Here is a 20,000-nt window from a genome sequence, read left to right on the forward strand (position 1 = left end):
GGTCTAGCGGTTAGGATTCCTGGTTTTCACCCAGGTGGCCGGGGTTCATCTCCCGGTATGGGAAAGAATATCTTGTAGTTTGGGATGCACTTGTGTAACAACAGATACTGCATTTTAACTGGCAGCAGTTTCACACAACACAACAGTATTCCCTCAGCAACAGGAAATGTGACATGTTATGTAGATTCAAATTATACAAGGCATTTTAAACGTTGAATACACTTCATGGCTGCATTTCTTGCTCTGCAGTAAAATTCATGCAACAACAGGAGGATCAAATTAAGATTTGCATCTGTAACAGAAATCCCAAGGAACCTTGTCGGTGACAGAAGCTATGACTGTGTACACTGGCCTAGGTGTGTCCTTGGCTGTGCGGCCAGTGGCGCAATGGATAACATGTCTGATAACAGGTCAGAAAAATGAATATTTGACTCCTGTTTGTCTCAAAACTAGATTTATTTGACCAAAATCAAGCTGGGAAAAATACTGTATACTTTTCATTGTGTCTGGCAGTTCTAGATTCAAACACATTTTAGACTGATTTTATATGGGACTTTTCTCCATCATCTCTGAGAAAAAGATGGAGCTTGTAATTACAACAAGCATAATTTCAACGTTTATGGATTTGTCTGTGATGTTTTTTTAAAGTAACTGTCTTCCCATATGGTCTGGCTTTTAGGATTCCTGTTTTTCGCCCGGGTTCAACTCCCAGTATGGGAAAGAACATCTTGTCATTTGGGATGCACTTGTGTAAGAACAGATACCACATTTTAACTGGCAGCAGAATCACACAACACAACAATATTCCCTCAGCAACAGAAAATGTGACATGTTTTGTAGATTCATAATTTACAAGACTTTTTAAACATTGAATACACTTCAAGTTTGCATTTCTTGCTCTGCAGTAAAATTCATGCAACAACAGGAGGATCAAATTAAGATATGCATCTGAAACAGAAAACCAAGGAACCTTGTTGTTGACAGACGCAATGACTGTGTACACTGGTCTAGCTGTGACCTGACTTCAGCTTAGATGTGGAGCCAGTGGCGCGATGTATAACGTGTCTGACTACGGATCAGAATATTCTACGTTCGACTCCTTGCTGCATTGATACTTAATGTTTAATTGATTAAAATCAAACCGGGTATGATACTGTATACTTCTCAGTGCCTCTGGCTGTTCTCACTTCAAACTGATTTCATCTGGACATTCCCCAACATCTCAGAGAAAAAAAAGATGTAGCTTTTAATTCAACAGGCATAATGTCAACATTTAAAGATTTGTCTGTGATGTGTATTTTAAGTATGTGTCTTCCCATATGGTCTAGCGGTTAGGATTCCTGGTTTTCACCCAGGTGGCCCGGGTTCAACTCCCGGTATGGGAAAGAATATCTTGTCGTTTGGGATGCACTTGTGTAACAACAGATACTGCAGTTTCACACAACACAACAATATTCCCTCAGCAACAGGAAATGTGACATGTTATGTAGATTCAAATTATACAAGGCTTTTTAAACGTTGAATACACTTCATGGCTGCATTTCTTGCTCTGCAGTAAAATTCATGCAACAACAGGAGGATCAAATTAAGATTTGCATCTGTAACAGAAATCCCAAGGAACCTTGTCGGTGACAGAAGCTATGACTGTGTACACTGGCCTAGGTGTGTCCTGACTTCAGCTTGGCTGTGCGGCCAGTGGCGCAATGGATAACGTGTCTGATAACAGGTCAGAAGATTGAATATTTGACTCCTGTTTGGCTCAAAACTAGATTTATTTGACCAAAATCAAGCTGGGAAAAATACTGTATACTTTTCATTGTCTCTGGCAGTTCTCGATTCAAACACATTTTAGACTGATTTTACATGGGACTTTTCTCCAACATCTCTGAGAAAAAAGATGGAGCTTGTAATTACAACAAGCATCATTTCAACGTTTATGGACTTGTCTGTGATGTTTTTTTCAAGTAACTGTCTTCCCATATGGTCTGGCGTTTAGGATTCCTGGTTTTCGCCCGGGTTGAACTCCCAGTATGGGAAAGAACATCTTGTCATTTGGGATTCACTTGTGTAAGAACAGATACCACATTTTAACTGGCAGCAGAATCACACAACACAACAATATGCCCTCAGCAACAGCAAATGTGACATGTTTTGTAGATTCATAATTTACAAGACTTTTTAAACATTGAATACACTTCAAGTTTGCATTTCTTGCTCTGCAGTAAAATTCATGCAACAACAGGAGGATCAAATTAAGATATGCATCTGAAACAGAAAACCAAGGAACCTTGTTGTTGACAGACGCAATGACTGTGTACACTGGTCTAGCTGTGACCTGACTGCAGCTTAAACGTGGGGCCAGTGGCGCAATGGATAACGTGTCTGACTACGGATCAGAAGATTCTAGGTTCGACTCCTGGCTGGCTCGATGCTTAATTTTTAATTGATTGAAATTAAGCCGGGATTGATCCTGTATACTTTTCAGTGCTTCTGGCTGTTCTCACTTCAAACTCATTTTAGACTGATTTCATCATACATTCCCCAACATCTCAGAGAAAAAAAGATGTAGCTTTTAATCCAACAGGCATAATGTCAACATTTAAAGATTTGTCTGTGATGTGTATTTCAAGTATGTGTCTTCCCATATGGTCTAGCGGTTAGGATTCCTGGTTTTCACCCAGGTGGCCCGGGTTCAACTCCCGGTATGGGAAAGAATATCTTGTCGTTTGGGATGCACTTGTGTAACAACAGATACTGCATTTTAACTGGCAGCAGTTTCACACAACACAACAATATTCCCTCAGCAACAGGAAATGTGACATGTTATGTAGATTCAAATTATACAAGGCTTTTTAAATGTTGAATACACTTCATGGCTGCATTTCTTGCTCTGCAGTAAAATTAATGCAACAACAGGAGGATCAAATTAAGATTTGCATCTGTAACAGAAATCCCAAGGAACCTTGTCGGTGACAGAAGCTATGACTGTGTACACTGGCCTAGGTGTGTCCTGACTTCAGCTTGGCTGTGCGGCCACTGGCGCAATGGATAACGTGTCTGATAACAGGTCAGAAGATTGAATATTTGACTCCTGTTTGGCTCAAAACTAGATTTATTTGACCAAAATCAAGCTGGGAAAAATACTGTATACTTTTCATTGTCTCTGGCAGTTCTCGATTCAAACACATTTTAGACTGATTTTACATGGGACTTTTCTCCAACATCTCTGAGAAAAAAGATGGAGCTTGTAATTACAACAAGCATCATTTCAACGTTTATGGACTTGTCTGTGATGTTTTTTTCAAGTAACTGTCTTCCCATATGGTCTGGCTTTTAGGATTCCTGGTTTTCGCCCGGGTTGAACTCCCAGTATAGAAAAGAACATCTTGTCATTTGGGATTCACTTGTGTAAGAACAGATACCACATTTTAACTGGCAGCAGAATCACACAACACAACAATATGCCCTCAGCAACAGCAAATGTGACATGTTTTGTAGATTCATAATTTACAATACTTTTTAAACATTGAATACACTTCAAGTTTGCATTTCTTGCTCTGCAGTAAAATTCATGCAACAACAGGAGGATCAAATTAAGATATGCATCTGAAACAGAAAACCAAGGAACCTTGTTGTTGACAGACGCAATGACACTGGTCTAGCTGTGACCTGACTGCAGCTTAAATGTGGGGCCAGTGGCGCAATGGATAACGTGTCTGACTACGGATCAGAAGATTCTAGGATTTGACTCCTGGCTGGCTCGATGCTTAATATTTAATTGATTGAAATTAAGCCGGGATTGATCCTGTATACTTTTCAGTGCTTCTGGCTGTTCTCACTTCAAACTCATTTTAGACTGATTTCATCTGGACATTCCCCAACATCTCAGAGAAAAAAAGATGTAGCTTTTAATCCAACAGGCATAATGTCAACATTTAAAGATTTGTCTGTGATGTGTATTTTAAGTATGTGTCTTCCCATATGGTCTAGCGGTTAGGATTCCTGGTTGTGGCCCGGGTTCAACTCCCGGTATGGGAAAGAATATCTTGTCGTTTGGGATGCACTTGTGTAACAACAGATACTGCATTTTAACTGGCAGCAGTTTCACACAACACAACAATATTCCCTCAGCAACAGGAAATGTGACATGTTATGTAGATTGAAATTATACAAGGCTTTTTAAACGTTGAATACACTTCATGGCTGCATTTCTTGCTCTGCAGTAAAATTCATGCAACAACAGGAGGATCAAATTAAGATTTGCATCTGTAACAGAAATCCCAAGGAACCTTGTCGGTGACAGAAGCTATGACTGTGTACACTGGCCTAGGTGTGTCCTGACTTCAGCTTGGCTGTGCGGCCAGTGGCGCAATGGATAACGTGTCTGATAACAGGTCAGAAGATTGAATATTTGACTCCTGTTTGGCTCAAAACTAGATTTATTTGACCAAAATCAAGCTGGGAAAAATACTGTGTACTTTTCATTGTGTCTGGCAGTTCTCGATTCAAACACATTTTAGACTGATTTTATATGGGACTTTTCTCCAACATCTCTGAGAAAAAAGATGGAGCTTGTAATACAACAAGCATAATTTCAACGTTTATGGATTTGTCTGTGATGTTTTTTTAAGTAACTGTCTTCCCATATGGTCTGGCTTTTAGGATTCCTGGTTTTCGCCCGGGTTGAACTCCCAGTATGGGAAAGAACATCTTGTCATTTGGGATGCACTTGTGTAAGAACAGATACCACATTTTAACTGGCAGCAGAATCACACAACACAACAATATTCCCTCAGCAACAGCAAATGTGACATGTTTTGTAGATTCATAATTTACAAGACTTTTTAAACATTGAATACACTTCAAGTTTGCATTTCTTGCTCTTCAGTAAAATTCATGCAACAACAGGAGGATCAAATTAAGATATGCATCTGAAACAGAAAACCAAGGAACCTTGTTGTTGACAGACACAATGACTGTGTACACTAGTCTAGCTGTGACCTGACTTCAGCTTAGACGTGGGGCCAGTGGCGCAATGGATAACGTGTCTGACTACGGATCAGAAGATTCTAGGTTCGACTCCTGGCTGGCTCGATACTTAATTTAATTGATTGAAATCAAGCCGGCATTGATACTGTATACTCTTCAGTGCTTCTGGCTGTTCTCACTTCAAGCTCATTTTAGACTGATTTCATCTGGACATTCCCCAACATCTCAGAGAAAAAAAGATGTAGCTTTTAATCCAAAAGGCATAATGTCAACATTTAAAGATTTGTCTGTGATGTGTATTTTAAGTATGTGTCTTCCCATATGGTCTAGCGGTTAGGATTCCTGGTTTTCACCCAGGTGGCCCGGGTTCAACTCCCGGTATGGGAAAGAATATCTTGTTGTTTGGGATGCACTTGTGTAACAACAGATACTGCATTTTAACTGGCAGCAGTTTCACACAACACAACAATATTCCCTCAGCAACAGGAAATGTGACATGTTATGTAGATTCAAATTATACAAGGCATTTTAAACGTTGAATACACTTCATTGCTGCATTTCTTGCTCTGCAGTAAAATTCATGCAACAACAGGAGGATCAAATTAAGATTTGCATCTGTAACAGAAATCCCAAGGAACCTTGTCGGTGACAGAAGCTATGACTGTGTACACTGGCCTAGGTGTGTCCTGACTTCAGCTTGGCTGTGCGGCCAGTGGCGCAATGGATAACGTGTCTGATAACAGGTCAGAAGATTGAATATTTGACTCCTGTTTGGCTCAAAACTAGATCTATTTGACCAAAATCAAGCTGGGAAAAATACTGTATACTTTTCATTGTGTCTGGCAGTTCTCGATTCAAACACATTTTAGACTGATTTTATATGGGACTTTTCTCCAACATCGCTGAGAAAAAGATGGAGCTTGTAATTACAACAAGCATCATTTCAACGTTTATGGATTTGTCTGTGATGTTTTTTTAAAGTAACTGTCTTCCCATATGGTCTGGCGTTTAGGATTCCTGGTTTTCGCCCGGGTTGAACTCCCAGTATGGGAAAGAACATCTTGTCATTTGGGATTCACTTGTGTAAGAACAGATACCACATTTTAACTGGCAGCAGAATCACACAACACAACAATATGCCCTCAGCAACAGCAAATGTGACATGTTTTGTAGATTCATAATTTACAAGACTTTTTAAACATTGAATACACTTCAAGTTTGCATTTCTTGCTCTTCAGTAAAATTCATGCAACAACAGGAGGATCAAATTAAGATATGCATCTGAAACAGAAAACCAAGGAACCTTGTTGTTGACAGACACAATGACTGTGTACACTGGTCAAGCTGTGACCTGACTTCAGCTTAGACGTGGGGCCAGTGGCGCAATGGATAACGTGTCTGACTACGGATCAGAAGATTCTAGGTTCGACTCCTGGCTGGCTCGATACTTAATTTAATTGATTGAAATCAAGCCGGCATTGATACTGTATACTCTTCAGTGCTTCTGGCTGTTCTCACTTCAAGCTCATTTTAGACTGATTTCATCTGGACATTCCCCAACATCTCAGAGAAAAAAAGATGTAGCTTTTAATCCAAAAGGCATAATGTCAACATTTAAAGATTTGTCTGTGATGTGTATTTTAAGTATGTGTCTTCCCATATGGTCTAGCGGTTAGGATTCCTGGTTTTCACCCAGGTGGCCCGGGTTCAACTCCCGGTATGGGAAAGAATATCTTGTTGTTTGGGATGCACTTGTGTAACAACAGATACTGCATTTTAACTGGCAGCAGTTTCACACAACACAACAATATTCCCTCAGCAACAGGAAATGTGACATGTTATGTAGATTCAAATTATACAAGGCATTTTAAACGTTGAATACACTTCATTGCTGCATTTCTTGCTCTGCAGTAAAATTCATGCAACAACAGGAGGATCAAATTAAGATTTGCATCTGTAACAGAAATCCCAAGGAACCTTGTCGGTGACAGAAGCTATGACTGTGTACACTGGCCTAGGTGTGTCCTGACTTCAGCTTGGCTGTGCGGCCAGTGGCGCAATGGATAACGTGTCTGATAACAGGTCAGAAGATTGAATATTTGACTCCTGTTTGGCTCAAAACTAGATTTATTTGACCAAAATCAAGCTGGGAAAAATACTGTATACTTTTCATTGTGTCTGGCAGTTCTCGATTCAAACACATTTTAGACTGATTTTATATGGGACTTTTCTCCAACATCGCTGAGAAAAAGATGGAGCTTGTAATTACAACAAGCATCATTTCAACGTTTATGGATTTGTCTGTGATGTTTTTTTAAAGTAACTGTCTTCCCATATGGTCTGGCGTTTAGGATTCCTGGTTTTCGCCCGGGTTGAACTCCCAGTATGGGAAAGAACATCTTGTCATTTGGGATTCACTTGTGTAAGAACAGATACCACATTTTAACTGGCAGCAGAATCACACAACACAACAATATGCCCTCAGCAACAGCAAATGTGACATGTTTTGTAGATTCATAATTTACAAGACTTTTTAAACATTGAATACACTTCAAGTTTGCATTTCTTGCTCTGCAGTAAAATTCATGCAACAACAGGAGGATCAAATTAAGATATGCATCTGAAACAGAAAACCAAGGAACCTTGTTGTTGACAGACGCAATGACTGTGTACACTGGTCTAGCTGTGACCTGACTGCAGCTTAAACGTGGGGCCAGTGGCGCAATGGATAACGTGTCTGACTACGGATCAGAAGATTCTAGGTTCGAATCCTGGCTGGCTCGATGCTTAATTTTTAATTGATTGAAATTAAGCCGGGATTGATCCTGTATACTTTTCAGTGCTTCTGGCTGTTCTCACTTCAAACTCATTTTAGACTGATTTCATCATACATTCCCCAACATCTCAGAGAAAAAAAGATGTAGCTTTTAATCCAACAGGCATAATGTCAACATTTAAAGATTTGTCTGTGATGTGTATTTCAAGTATGTGTCTTCCCATATGGTCTAGCGGTTAGGATTCCTGGTTTTCACCCAGGTGGCCCGGGTTCAACTCCCGGTATGGGAAAGAATATCTTGTTGTTTGGGATGCACTTGTATAACAACAGATACTGCATTTTAACTGGCAGCAGTTTCACACAACACAACAATATTCCCTCAGCAACAGGAAATGTGACATGTTATGTAGATTCAAATTATACAAGGCTTTTTAAACGTTGAATACACTTCATGGCTGCATTTCTTGCTCTGCAGTAAAATTCATGCAACAACAGGAGGATCAAATTAAGATTTGCATCTGTAACAGAAATCCCAAGGAACCTTGTCGGTGACAGAAGCTATGACTGTGTACACTGGCCTAGGTGTGTCCTGACTTCAGCTTGGCTGTGCGGCCAGTGGCGCAATGGATAACGTGTCTGATAACAGGTCAGAAGATTGAATATTTGACTCCTGTTTGGCTCAAAACTAGATTTATTTGACCAAAATCAAGCTGGGAAAAATACTGTATACTTTTCATTGTCTCTGGCAGTTCTCGATTCAAACACATTTTAGACTGATTTTACATGGGACTTTTCTCCAACATCTCTGAGAAAAAAGATGGAGCTTGTAATTACAACAAGCATCATTTCAACGTTTATGGACTTGTCTGTGATGTTTTTTTCAAGTAACTGTCTTCCCATATGGTCTGGCGTTTAGGATTCCTGGTTTTCGCCCGGGTTGAACTCCCAGTATAGAAATGAACATCTTGTCATTTGGGATTCACTTGTGTAAGAACAGATACCACATTTTAACTGGCAGCAGAATCACACAACACAACAATATGCCCTCAGCAACAGCAAATGTGACATGTTTTGTAGATTCATAATTTACAATACTTTTTAAACATTGAATACACTTCAAGTTTGCATTTCTTGCTCTGCAGTAAAATTCATGCAACAACAGGAGGATCAAATTAAGATATGCATCTGAAACAGAAAACCAAGGAACCTTGTTGTTGACAGACGCAATGACACTGGTCTAGCTGTGACCTGACTGCAGCTTAAATGTGGGGCCAGTGGCGCAATGGATAACGTGTCTGACTACGGATCAGAAGATTCTAGGTTCGACTCCTGGCTGGCTCGATGCTTAATATTTAATTGATTGAAATTAAGCCGGGATTGATCCTGTATACTTTTCAGTGCTTCTGGCTGTTCTCACTTCAAACTCATTTTAGACTGATTTCATCTGGACATTCCCCAACATCTCAGAGAAAAAAAGATGTAGCTTTTAATCCAACAGGCATAATGTCAACATTTAAAGATTTGTCTGTGATGTGTATTTTAAGTATGTGTCTTCCCATATGGTCTAGCGGTTAGGATTCCTGGTTTTCACCCAGGTGGCCCGGGTTCAACTCCCGGTATGGGAAAGAAAAGCTTGTCGTTTGGGATGCACTTGTGTAACAACAGATACTGCATTTTAACTGGTAGCAGATTCACACAACACAACAATATTCCCTCAGCAACAGGAAATGTGACATGTTATGTAGATTCAAATTATACAAGGCTTTTTAAACGTTGAATACACTTCATGGCTGCATTTCTTGCTCTGCAGTAAAATTCATGCAACAACAGGAGGATCAAATTAAGATTTGCATCTGTAACAGAAATCCCAAGGAACCCTGTCGGTGACAGAAGCTATGACTGTGTACACTGGCCTAGGTGTGTCCTGACTTCAGCTTGGCTGTGCGGCCAGTGGCGCAATGGATAACGTGTCTGATAACAGGTCAGAAGATTGAATATTTGACTCCTGTTTGGCTCAAAACTAGATTTATTTGACCAAAATCAAGCTGGGAAAAATACTGTGTACTTTTCATTGTGTCTGCCAGTTCTCGATTCAAACACATTTTAGACTGATTTTATATGGGACTTTTCTCCAACATCTCTGAGAAAAAAGATGGAGCTTGTAATACAACAAGCATAATTTCAACGTTTATGGATTTGTCTGTGATGTTTTTTTAAGTAACTGTCTTCCCATATGGTCTGGCTTTTAGGATTACTGGTTTTCGCCCGGGTTGAACTCCCAGTATGGGAAAGAACATCTTGTCATTTGGGATGCACTTGTGTAAGAACAGATACCACATTTTAACTGGCAGCAGAATCACACAACACAACAATATTCCCTCAGCAACAGCAAATGTGACATGTTTTGTAGATTCATAATTTACAAGACTTTTTAAACATTGAATACACTTCAAGTTTGCATTTCTTGCTCTTCAGTAAAATTCATGCAACAACAGGAGGATCAAATTAAGATATGCATCTGAAACAGAAAACCAAGGAACCTTGTTGTTGACAGACACAATGACTGTGTACACTAGTCTAGCTGTGACCTGACTTCAGCTTAGACGTGGGGCCAGTGGCGCAATGGATAACGTGTCTGACTACGGATCAGAAGATTCTAGGTTCGACTCCTGGCTGGCTCGATACTTAATTTAATTTATTGAAATCAAGCCGGCATTGATACTGTATACTTTTCAGTGCTTCTGGCTGTTCTCACTTCAAACTCATTTTAGACTGATTTCATCTGGACATTCCCCAACATCTCAGAGAAAAAAAGATGTAGCTTTTAATCCAAAAGGCATAATGTCAACATTTAAAGATTTGTCTGTGATGTGTATTTTAAGTATGTGTCTTCCCATATGGTCTAGCGGTTAGGATTCCTGGTTTTCACCCAGGTGGCCTGGGTTCAACTCCCGGTATGGGAAAGAATATCTTGTTGTTTGGGATGCACTTGTGTAACAACAGATACTGCATTTTAACTGGCAGCAGTTTCACACAACACAACAATATTCCCTCAGCAACAGGAAATGTGACATGTTATGTAGATTCAAATTATACAAGGCATTTTAAACGTTGAATACACTTCATTGCTGCATTTCTTGCTCTGCAGTAAAATTCATGCAACAACAGGAGGATCAAATTAAGATTTGCATCTGTAACAGAAATCCCAAGGAACCTTGTCGGTGACAGAAGCTATGACTGTGTACACTGGCCTAGGTGTGTCCTGACTTCAGCTTGGCTGTGCGGCCAGTGGCGCAATGGATAACGTGTCTGATAACAGGTCAGAAGATTGAATATTTGACTCCTGTTTGGCTCAAAACTAGATTTATTTGACCAAAATCAAGCTGGGAAAAATACTGTATACTTTTCATTGTGTCTGGCAGTTCTCGATTCAAACACATTTTAGACTGATTTTATATGGGACTTTTCTCCAACATCGCTGAGAAAAAGATGGAGCTTGTAATTACAACAAGCATCATTTCAACGTTTATGGATTTGTCTGTGATGTTTTTTTAAAGTAACTGTCTTCCCATATGGTCTGGCTTTTAGGATTTCTGGTTTTCGCCCAGGTTGAACTCCCTGTATGGGAAAGAACATCTTGTCATTTGGGATGCACTTGTGTAAGAACAGATACCACATTTTAACTGGCAGCAGAATCACACAACACAACAATATTCCCTCAGCAACAGCAAATGTGACATGTTTTGTAGATTCATAATTTACAAGACTTTTTAAACATTGAATACACTTCAAGTTTGCATTTCTTGCTCTTCAGTAAAATTCATGCAACAACAGGAGGATCAAATTAAGATATGCATCTGAAACAGAAAACCAAGGAACCTTGTTGTTGACAGACACAATGACTGTGTACACTGGTCTAGCTGTGACCTGACTTCAGCTTAGACGTGGGGCCAGTGGCGCAATGGATAACGTGTCTGACTACGGATCAGAAGATTCTAGGTTCGACTCCTGGCTGGCTCGATACTTAATTTAATTTATTGAAATCAAGCCGGGATTGATACTGTATACTTTTCAGTGCTTCTGGCTGTTCTCACTTCAAACTCATTTTAGACTGATTTCATCTGGACATTCCCCAACATCTCAGAGAAAAAAAGATGTAGCTTTTAATCCAAAAGGCATAATGTCAACATTTAAAGATTTGTCTGTGATGTGTATTTTAAGTATGTGTCTTCCCATATGGTCTAGCGGTTAGGATTCCTGGTTTTCACCCAGGTGGCCCGGGTTCAACTCCCGGTATGGGAAAGAATATCTTGTTGTTTGGGATGCACTTGTGTAACAACAGATACTGCATTTTAACTGGCAGCAGTTTCACACAACACAACAATATTCCCTCAGCAACAGGAAATGTGACATGTTATGTAGATTCAAATTATACAAGGCATTTTAAACGTTGAATACACTTCATTGCTGCATTTCTTGCTCTGCAGTAAAATTCATGCAACAACAGGAGGATCAAATTAAGATTTGCATCTGTAACAGAAATCCCAAGGAACCTTGTCGGTGACAGAAGCTATGACTGTGTACACTGGCCTAGGTGTGTCCTGACTTCAGCTTGGCTGTGCGGCCAGTGGCGCAATGGATAACGTGTCTGATAACAGGTCAGAAGATTGAATATTTGACTCCTGTTTGGCTCAAAACTAGATTTATTTGACCAAAATCAAGCTGGGAAAAATACTGTATACTTTTCATTGTGTTAGTTCTCGATTCAAACACATTTTAGACTGATTTTATATGGGACTTTTCTCCAACATCGCTGAGAAAAAGATGGAGCTTGTAATTACAACAAGCATCATTTCAACGTTTATGGATTTGTCTGTGATGTTTTTTTAAAGTAACTGTCTTCCCATATGGTCTGGCTTTTAGGATTTCTGGTTTTCGCCCGGGTTGAACTCCCTGTATGGGAAAGAACATCTTGTCATTTGGGATGCACTTGTGTAAGAACAGATACCACATTTTAACTGGCAGCAGAATCACACAACACAACAATATTCCCTCAGCAACAGCAAATGTGACATGTTTTGTAGATTCAAAATTTACAAGACTTTTTAAACATTGAATACACTTCAAGTTTGCATTTCTTGCTCTTCAGTAAAATTCATGCAACAACAGGAGGATCAAATTAAGATATGCATCTGAAACAGAAAACCAAGGAACCTTGTTGTTGACAGACACAATGACTGTGTACACTGGTCTAGCTGTGACCTGACTTCAGCTTAGACGTGGGGCCAATGGCGCAATGGATAACGTGTTTGACTACGGATCAGAAGATTCTAGGTTCGACTCCTGGCTGGCTTGATACTTAATTTAATTGATTGAAATCAAGCCGGGATTGATACTGTATACTTTTCAGTGCTTCTGGCAGTTCTCGATTCAAACACATTTTAGACTGATTTTATATGGGACTTTTCTCCAACATCGCTGAGAAAAAGATGGAGCTTGTAATTACAACAAGCATCATTTCAACGTTTATGGATTTGTCTGTGATGTTTTTTTAAAGTAACTGTCTTCCCATATGGTCTGGCTTTTAGGATTTCTGGTTTTCGCCCGGGTTGAACTCCCAGTATGGGAAAGAACATCTTGTCATTTGGGATGCACTTGTGTAAGAACAGATACCACATTTTAACTGGCAGCAGAATCACACAACACAACAATATTCCCTCAGCAACAGCAAATGTGACATGTTTTGTAGATTCATAATTTACAAGACTTTTTAAACATTGAATACACTTCAAGTTTGCATTTCTTGCTCTTCAGTAAAATTCATGCAACAACAGGAGGATCAAATTAAGATATGCATCTGAAACAGAAAACCAAGGAACCTTGTTGTTGACAGACACAATGACTGTGTACACTGGTCTAGCTGTGACCTGACTTCAGCTTAGACGTGGGGCCAGTGGCGCAATGGATAACGTGTCTGACTACGGATCAGAAGATTCTAGGTTCGAATCCTGGCTGGCTCGATACTTAATTTAATTGATTGAAATCAAGCCGGGATTGATACTGTATACTTTTCAGTGCTTCTGGCTGTTCTCACTTCAAACTCATTTTAGACTGATTTCATCTGGACATTCCCCAACATCTCAGAGAAAAAAAGATGTAGCTTTTAATCCAAAAGGCATAATGTCAACATTTAAAGATTTGTCTGTGATGTGTATTTTAAGTATGTGTCTTCCCATATGGTCTAGCGGTTAGGATTCCTGGTTTTCACCCAGGTGGCCCGGGTTCAACTCCCGGTATGGGAAAGAATATCTTGTTGTTTGGGATGCACTTGTGTAACAACAGATACTGCATTTTAACTGGCAGCAGTTTCACACAACACAACAATATTCCCTCAGCAACAGGAAATGTGACATGTTATGTAGATTCAAATTATACAAGGCATTTTAAACGTTGAATACACTTCATTGCTGCATTTCTTGCTCTGCAGTAAAATTCATGCAACAACAGGAGGATCAAATTAAGATTTGCATCTGTAACAGAAATCCCAAGGAACCTTGTCGGTGTCAGAAGCTATGACTGTGTACACTGGCCTAGGTGTGTCCTGACTTCAGCTTGGCTGTGCGGCCAGTGGCGCAATGGATAACGTGTCTGATAACAGGTCAGAAGATTGAATATTTGACTCCTATTTGGCTCAAAACTAGATTTATTTGACCAAAATCAAGCTGGGAAAAATACTGTATACTTTTCATTGTGTCTGGCAGTTCTCGATTCAAACACATTTTAGACTGATTTTATATGGGACTTTTCTCCAACATCGCTGAGAAAAAGATGGAGCTTGTAATTACAACAAGCATCATTTCAACGTTTATGGATTTGTCTGTGATGTTTTTTTAAAGTAATTGTCTTCCCATATGGTCTGGCTTTTAGGATTTCTGGTTTTCGCCCGGGTTGAACTCCCAGTATGGGAAAGAACATCTTGTCATTTGGGATGCACTTGTGTAAGAACAGATACCACATTTTAACTGGCAGCAGAATCACACAACACAACAATATTCCCTCAGCAACAGCAAATGTGACATGTTTTGTAGATTCATAATTTACAAGACTTTTTAAACATTGAATACACTTCAAGTTTGCATTTCTTGCTCTTCAGTAAAATTCATGCAACAACAGGAGGATCAAATTAAGATATGCATCTGAAACAGAAAACCAAGGAACCTTGTTGTTGACAGACACAATGACTGTGTACACTGGTCTAGCTGTGACCTGACGTCAGCTTAGACGTGGGCCAGTGGCGCAATGGATAACGTGTCTGACTACGGATCAGAAGATTCTAGGTTCGACTCCTGGCTGGCTCGATACTTAATTTAATTGATTGAAATCAAGCCGGGATTGATACTGTATACTTTTCAGTGCTTCTAGCAGTTCTCGATTCAAACACATTTTAGACTGATTTTATATGGGACTTTTCTCCAACATCGCTGAGAAAAAGATGGAGCTTGTAATTACAACAAGCATCATTTCAACGTTTATGGATTTGTCTGTGATGTTTTTTTAAAGTAACTGTCTTCCCATATGGTCTGGCTTTTAGGATTTCTGGTTTTCGCCCGGGTTGAACTCCCTGTATGGGAAAGAACATCTTGTCATTTGGGATGCACTTGTGTAAGAACAGATACCACATTTTAACTGGCAGCAGAATCACACAACACAACAATATTCCCTCAGCAACAGCAAATGTGACATGTTTTGTAGATTCATAATTTACAAGACTTTTTAAACATTGAATACACTTCAAGTTTGCATTTCTTGCTCTTCAGTAAAATTCATGCAACAACAGGAGGATCAAATTAAGATATGCATCTGAAACAGAAAACCAAGGAACCTTGTTGTTGACAGACACAATGACTGTGTACACTGGTCTAGCTGTGACCTGACTTCAGCTTAGACGTGGGGCCAGTGGCGCAATGGATAACGTGTCTGACTACGGATCAGAAGATTCTAGGTTCGAATCCTGGCTGGCTCGATACTTAATTTAATTGATTGAAATCAAGCCGGGATTGATACTGTATACTTTTCAGTGCTTCTGGCTGTTCTCACTTCAAACTCATTTTAGACTGATTTCATCTGGACATTCCCCAACATCTCAGAGAAAAAAAGATGTAGCTTTTAATCCAAAAGGCATAATGTCAACATTTAAAGATTTGTCTGTGATGTGTATTTTAAGTATGTGTCTTCCCATATGGTCTAGCGGTTAGGATTCCTGGTTTTCACCCAGGTGGCCTGGGTTCAACTACCGGTATGGGAAAGAATATCTTGTTGTTTGGGATGCACTTGTGTAACAACAGATACTGCATTTTAACTGGCAGCAGTTTCACACAACACAACAATATTCCCTCAGCAACAGGAAATGTGACATGTTATGTAGATTCAAATTATACAAGGCATTTTAAACGTTGAATACACTTCATTGCTGCATTTCTTGCTCTGCAGTAAAATTCATGCAACAACAGGAGGATCAAATTAAGATTTGCATCTGTAACAGAAATCCCAAGGAACCTTGTCGGTGACAGAAGCTATGACTGTGTACACTGGCCTAGGTGTGTCCTGACTTCAGCTTGGCTGTGCGGCCAGTGGCGCAATGGATAACGTGTCTGATAACAGGTCAGAAGATTGAATATTTGACTCCTGTTTGGCTCAAAACTAGATTTATTTGACCACAATCAAGCTGGGAAAAATACTGTATACTTTTCATTGTGTCTGGCAGTTCTCGATTCAAACACATTTTAGACTGATTTTATATGGGACTTTTCTCCAACATCTCTGAGAAAAAGATGGAGCTTGTAATTACAACAAGCATCATTTCAACGTTTATGGATTTGTCTGTGATGTTTTTTTAAAGTAATTGTCTTCCCATATGGTCTGGCTTTTAGGATTTCTGGTTTTCGCCCGGGTTGAACTCCCTGTATGGGAAAGAACATCTTGTCATTTGGGATGCACTTGTGTAAGAACAGATACCACATTTTAACTGGCAGCAGAATCACACAACACAACAATATTCCCTCAGCAACAGCAAATGTGACATGTTTTGTAGATTCATAATTTACAAGACTTTTTAAACATTGAATACACTTCAAGTTTGCATTTCTTGCTCTTCAGTAAAATTCATGCAACAACAGGAGGATCAAATTAAGATATGCATCTGAAACAGAAAACCAAGGAACCTTGTTGTTGACAGACACAATGACTGTGTACACTGGTCTAGCTGTGACCTGACTTCAGCTTAGACGTGGGGCCAGTGGCGCAATGGATAACGTGTCTGACTACGGATCAGAAGATTCTAGGTTCGACTCCTGGCTGGCTCGATACTTAATTTAATTGATTGAAATCAAGCCGGGATTGATACTGTATACTTTTCAGTGCTTCTGGCTGTTCTCACTTCAAACTCATTTTAGACTGATTTCATCTGGACATTCCCCAACATCTCAGAGAAAAAAAGATGTAGCTTTTAATCCAAAAGGCATAATGTCAACATTTAAAGATTTGTCTGTGATGTGTATTTTAAGTATGTGTCTTCCCATATGGTCTAGCGGTTAGGATTCCTGGTTTTCACCCAGGTGGCCCGGGTTCAACTCCCGGTATGGGAAAGAATATCTTGATGTTTGGGATGCACTTGTGTAACAACAGATACTGCATTTTAACTGGCAGCAGTTTCACACAACTCAACAATATTCCCTCAGCAACAGGAAATGTGACATGTTATGTAGATTCAAATTATACAAGGCATTTTAAACGTTGAATACACTTCATTGCTGCATTTCTTGCTCTGCAGTAAAATTCATGCAACAACAGGAGGATCAAATTAAGATTTGCATCTGTAACAGAAATCCCAAGGAACCTTGTCGGTGACAGAAGCTATGACTGTGTACACTAGTCTAGCTGTGTCCTGACTTCAGCTTGGCTGTGCGGCCAGTGGCGCAATGGATAACGTGTCTGATAACAGGTCAGAAGATTGAATATTTGACTCCTGTTTGGCTCAAAACTAGATTTATTTGACCAAAATCAAGCTGGGAAAAATACTGCATACTTTTCATTGTGTCTGGCAGTTCTCGATTCAAACACATTTTAGACTGATTTTATATGGGACTTTTCTCCAACATCGCTGAGAAAAAGATGGAGCTTGTAATTACAACAAGCATCATTTCAACGTTTATGGATTTGTCTGTGATGTTTTTTTAAAGTAATTGTCTTCCCATATGGTCTGGCTTTTAGGATTTCTGGTTTTCGCCCGGGTTGAACTCCCAGTATGGGAAAGAACATCTTGTCATTTGGGATGCACTTGTGTAAGAACAGATACCACATTTTAACTGGCAGCAGAATCACACAACACAACAATATTCCCTCAGCAACAGCAAATGTGACATGTTTTGTAGATTCATAATTTACAAGACTTTTTAAACATTGAATACACTTCAAGTTTGCATTTCTTGCTCTTCAGTAAAATTCATGCAACAACAGGAGGATCAAATTAAGATATGCATCTGAAACAGAAAACCAAGGAACCTTGTTGTTGACAGACACAATGACTGTGTACACTGGTCTAGCTGTGACCTGACTTCAGCTTAGACGTGGGGCCAGTGGCGCAATGGATAACGTGTCTGACTACGGATCAGAAGATTCTAGGTTCGACTCCTGGCTGGCTCGATACTTAATTTAATTGATTGAAATCAAGCCGGGATTGATACTGTATACTTTTCAGTGCTTCTGGCTGTTCTCACTTCAAACTCATTTTAGACTGATTTCATCTGGACATTCCCCAACATCTCAGAGAAAAAAAGATGTAGCTTTTAATCCAAAAGGCATAATGTCAACATTTAAAGATTTGTCTGTGATGTGTATTTTAAGTATGTGTCTTCCCATATGGTCTAGCGGTTAGGATTCCTGGTTTTCACCCAGGTGGCCCGGGTTCAACTCTCGGTATGGGAAAGAATATCTTGTTGCTTGGGATGCACTTGTGTAACAACAGATACTGCATTTTAACTGGCAGCAGTTTCACACAACACAACAATATTCCCTCAGCAACAGGAAATGTGACATGTTATGTAGATTCAAATTATACAAGGCATTTTAAACGTTGAATACACTTCATTGCTGCATTTCTTGCTCTGCAGTAAAATTCATGCAACAACAGGAGGATCAAATTAAGATTTGCATCTGTAACAGAAATCCCAAGGAACCTTGTCGGTGACAGAAGCTATGACTGTGTACACTGGCCTAGGTGTGTCCTGACTTCAGCTTGGCTGTGCGGCCAGTGGCGCAATGGATAACGTGTCTGATAACAGGTCAGAAGATTGAATATTTGACTCCTGTTTGGCTCAAAACTAGATTTATTTGACCAAAATCAAGCTGGGAAAAATACTGTATACTTTTCATTGTGTCTGGCAGTTCTCGATTCAAACACATTTTAGACTGATTTTATATGGGACTTTTCTCCAACATCGCTGAGAAAAAGATGGAGCTTGTAATTACAACAAGCATAATTTCAATGTTTATGGATTTGTCTGTGATGTTTTTTTAAAGTAACTGTCTTCCCATATGGTCTGGCTTTTAGGATTTCTGGTTTTCGCCCGGGTTGAACTCCCAGTATGGGAAAGAACATCTTGTCATTTGGGATGCACTTCTGTAAGAACAGATACCACATTTTAACTGGCAGCAGAATCACACAACACAACAATATTCCCTCAGCAACAGCAAATGTGACATGTTTTGTAGATTCATAATTTACAAGACTTTTTAAACATTGAATACACTTCAAGTTTGCATTTCTTGCTCTTCAGTAAAATTCATGCAACAACAGGAGGATCAAATTAAGATATGCATCTGAAACAGAAAACCAAGGAACCTTGTTGTTGACAGACACAATGACTGTGTACACTGGTCTAGCTGTGACCTGACTTCAGCTTAGACGTGGGGCCAGTGGCGCAATGGATAACGTGTCTGACTACGGATCAGAAGATTCTAGGTTCGACTCCTGGCTGGCTCGATACTTAATTTAATTGATTGAAATCAAGCCGGGATTGATACTGTATACTTTTCAGTGCTTCTGGCTGTTCTCACTTCAAACTCATTTTAGACTGATTTCATCTGGACATTCCCCAACATCTCAGAGAAAAAAAGATGTAGCTTTTAATCCAAAAGGCATAATGTCAACATTTAAAGATTTGTCTGTGATGTGTAT

General features: G+C 39.5%; 23 non-coding genes across 23 annotated transcripts; all 23 read left to right on the forward strand.

Moving 5' to 3' along the window:
• Positions 1-1,313: 1,313 nt before the first annotated feature.
• Positions 1,314-1,385, forward strand: trnae-uuc (transfer RNA glutamic acid (anticodon UUC)). Its single transcript has one exon. It is a non-coding gene; the product is annotated as a tRNA-Glu (tRNA).
• Positions 1,386-2,355: 970 nt separating this feature from the next.
• On the forward strand, positions 2,356-2,428 carry trnar-acg (transfer RNA arginine (anticodon ACG)). Its single transcript has one exon. It is a non-coding gene; the product is annotated as a tRNA-Arg (tRNA).
• Positions 2,429-2,639: 211 nt separating this feature from the next.
• Positions 2,640-2,711, forward strand: trnae-uuc (transfer RNA glutamic acid (anticodon UUC)). Its single transcript has one exon. It is a non-coding gene; the product is annotated as a tRNA-Glu (tRNA).
• Positions 2,712-5,021: 2,310 nt separating this feature from the next.
• On the forward strand, positions 5,022-5,094 carry trnar-acg (transfer RNA arginine (anticodon ACG)). Its single transcript has one exon. It is a non-coding gene; the product is annotated as a tRNA-Arg (tRNA).
• Positions 5,095-5,304: 210 nt separating this feature from the next.
• Positions 5,305-5,376, forward strand: trnae-uuc (transfer RNA glutamic acid (anticodon UUC)). The gene has a single exon. It is a non-coding gene; the product is annotated as a tRNA-Glu (tRNA).
• Positions 5,377-6,360: 984 nt separating this feature from the next.
• On the forward strand, positions 6,361-6,433 carry trnar-acg (transfer RNA arginine (anticodon ACG)). The gene has a single exon. It is a non-coding gene; the product is annotated as a tRNA-Arg (tRNA).
• Positions 6,434-6,643: 210 nt separating this feature from the next.
• Positions 6,644-6,715, forward strand: trnae-uuc (transfer RNA glutamic acid (anticodon UUC)). Its single transcript has one exon. It is a non-coding gene; the product is annotated as a tRNA-Glu (tRNA).
• A 984-nt stretch (positions 6,716-7,699) lies between these two features.
• Positions 7,700-7,772, forward strand: trnar-acg (transfer RNA arginine (anticodon ACG)). The gene has a single exon. It is a non-coding gene; the product is annotated as a tRNA-Arg (tRNA).
• Positions 7,773-7,983: 211 nt separating this feature from the next.
• On the forward strand, positions 7,984-8,055 carry trnae-uuc (transfer RNA glutamic acid (anticodon UUC)). The gene has a single exon. It is a non-coding gene; the product is annotated as a tRNA-Glu (tRNA).
• A 978-nt stretch (positions 8,056-9,033) lies between these two features.
• Positions 9,034-9,106, forward strand: trnar-acg (transfer RNA arginine (anticodon ACG)). The gene has a single exon. It is a non-coding gene; the product is annotated as a tRNA-Arg (tRNA).
• Positions 9,107-9,318: 212 nt separating this feature from the next.
• Positions 9,319-9,390, forward strand: trnae-uuc (transfer RNA glutamic acid (anticodon UUC)). Its single transcript has one exon. It is a non-coding gene; the product is annotated as a tRNA-Glu (tRNA).
• A 983-nt stretch (positions 9,391-10,373) lies between these two features.
• trnar-acg (transfer RNA arginine (anticodon ACG)) lies at positions 10,374-10,446 on the forward strand. The gene has a single exon. It is a non-coding gene; the product is annotated as a tRNA-Arg (tRNA).
• Positions 10,447-10,656: 210 nt separating this feature from the next.
• trnae-uuc (transfer RNA glutamic acid (anticodon UUC)) lies at positions 10,657-10,728 on the forward strand. Its single transcript has one exon. It is a non-coding gene; the product is annotated as a tRNA-Glu (tRNA).
• Positions 10,729-11,712: 984 nt separating this feature from the next.
• Positions 11,713-11,785, forward strand: trnar-acg (transfer RNA arginine (anticodon ACG)). Its single transcript has one exon. It is a non-coding gene; the product is annotated as a tRNA-Arg (tRNA).
• Positions 11,786-11,995: 210 nt separating this feature from the next.
• On the forward strand, positions 11,996-12,067 carry trnae-uuc (transfer RNA glutamic acid (anticodon UUC)). The gene has a single exon. It is a non-coding gene; the product is annotated as a tRNA-Glu (tRNA).
• Positions 12,068-13,712: 1,645 nt separating this feature from the next.
• Positions 13,713-13,785, forward strand: trnar-acg (transfer RNA arginine (anticodon ACG)). Its single transcript has one exon. It is a non-coding gene; the product is annotated as a tRNA-Arg (tRNA).
• Positions 13,786-13,995: 210 nt separating this feature from the next.
• trnae-uuc (transfer RNA glutamic acid (anticodon UUC)) lies at positions 13,996-14,067 on the forward strand. The gene has a single exon. It is a non-coding gene; the product is annotated as a tRNA-Glu (tRNA).
• Positions 14,068-15,050: 983 nt separating this feature from the next.
• Positions 15,051-15,123, forward strand: trnar-acg (transfer RNA arginine (anticodon ACG)). The gene has a single exon. It is a non-coding gene; the product is annotated as a tRNA-Arg (tRNA).
• A 592-nt stretch (positions 15,124-15,715) lies between these two features.
• On the forward strand, positions 15,716-15,788 carry trnar-acg (transfer RNA arginine (anticodon ACG)). The gene has a single exon. It is a non-coding gene; the product is annotated as a tRNA-Arg (tRNA).
• A 1,266-nt stretch (positions 15,789-17,054) lies between these two features.
• On the forward strand, positions 17,055-17,127 carry trnar-acg (transfer RNA arginine (anticodon ACG)). The gene has a single exon. It is a non-coding gene; the product is annotated as a tRNA-Arg (tRNA).
• A 210-nt stretch (positions 17,128-17,337) lies between these two features.
• Positions 17,338-17,409, forward strand: trnae-uuc (transfer RNA glutamic acid (anticodon UUC)). The gene has a single exon. It is a non-coding gene; the product is annotated as a tRNA-Glu (tRNA).
• Positions 17,410-18,393: 984 nt separating this feature from the next.
• Positions 18,394-18,466, forward strand: trnar-acg (transfer RNA arginine (anticodon ACG)). The gene has a single exon. It is a non-coding gene; the product is annotated as a tRNA-Arg (tRNA).
• Positions 18,467-19,732: 1,266 nt separating this feature from the next.
• Positions 19,733-19,805, forward strand: trnar-acg (transfer RNA arginine (anticodon ACG)). The gene has a single exon. It is a non-coding gene; the product is annotated as a tRNA-Arg (tRNA).
• Positions 19,806-20,000: the final 195 nt, after the last annotated feature.

Source organism: Oncorhynchus mykiss, chromosome 17, assembly GCF_057628025.1.
Source record: "Oncorhynchus mykiss isolate SJ-2025 chromosome 17, ASM5762802v1, whole genome shotgun sequence".
Taxonomy (NCBI): Eukaryota; Metazoa; Chordata; class Actinopteri; order Salmoniformes; family Salmonidae; genus Oncorhynchus; species Oncorhynchus mykiss.